This window comes from Phaethon aethereus (genome assembly GCF_964289735.1).
Source record: "Phaethon aethereus genome assembly, chromosome: 14".
NCBI lineage: Eukaryota > Metazoa > Chordata > Aves > Phaethontiformes > Phaethontidae > Phaethon > Phaethon aethereus.
The window spans coordinates 8,603,179-8,604,278 of record NC_138590.1 but is presented as its reverse complement, the minus strand read 5'-3'; positions in this window follow the sequence as shown (position 1 = coordinate 8,604,278).

Here is a 1,100-nt window from a genome sequence, read left to right as displayed (position 1 = left end):
AGCAACAAATCTCAGTTTATAAAAACTGAAACCAATGGATATCAAATATCTAATCCCAGACCTAAGGCAATAATACAGTACTAGATCAAACATTTTAATGTTAATAAAGTAAAAATCATGACTTCTTCATGTACATCAAGCTCCCTTTACAGCAACTGCATGTTCTCACTGCCCTATTTCCTCTCCGTGTCAAAAAAAAAGATAAAAGAGACGTGCACATATCCATGACAGATCTAAGTAGTAAATACATATTTGGGCTAGAATTCCCAATAATGTTCAGCATCTGCTTGGCTTTAAACATGTACCTTAAATTTCCTTATAGACTTGGGCATGCACTGAAAGTTAAGCATGCTTGTTAAGTGTTAACTCCCACAGATCAGGGCTTTGGAAAGGAAGAAAAAAAAAAAAAAGAACACAGAAAACAAACTTCATTTTCCTAGAAGAATGGCTCCCTAACTCTGGTCCATATGTCATCTGTGTGTTTCTCAGAGAGATCTTCCTGCTCACGTTTTCAGTTCTTTTCCTTGTTACTAAACTTCTTTAAAAAGACTAAAATGCTACTAAATTCTTCCCTGATTTTACTTTCACACATCAGCAAAGGGAGGAAGCTGTGCCTACAATCACAGGCAGCAGATGCACTGCTCACAAGGTAGATCCTACTAGGATGTGATCCACATAGCAAAAATTTGAGGATTGCTGGTTTAGGAAACAAAAATCTTTCTTTTTAATTTTTTTTTTTTTACCTTTATATTATACCTGTGAAGTTCTTTAATCTGATGATGTAATGCAAACTTCGAGCAGCAAGCCTAAAGAGAAACTTCGTGTGGATATTTTCAGTAAAATATGTACCAATCCTGACATCAGGTTAGGTCAGGGAAAAGAGCTGTATCTGAAGTGTTCAAGTAGAAGAGGGAAACAAAATAGCAGGTAGCTCATTACCTCTGTCCTAACCTGCTTTGCATAGGATTAGTTGATAGTGCACCCTTCACTTAAGGCAGGGCTTAAACCAGACAGACCTGCCAATCTCACTGACAACTTCAGTGCCCCCAGCCTGAATCCACAGTGGTCTGTCAGACACTGTATGGGAGCAGCAGGACTCG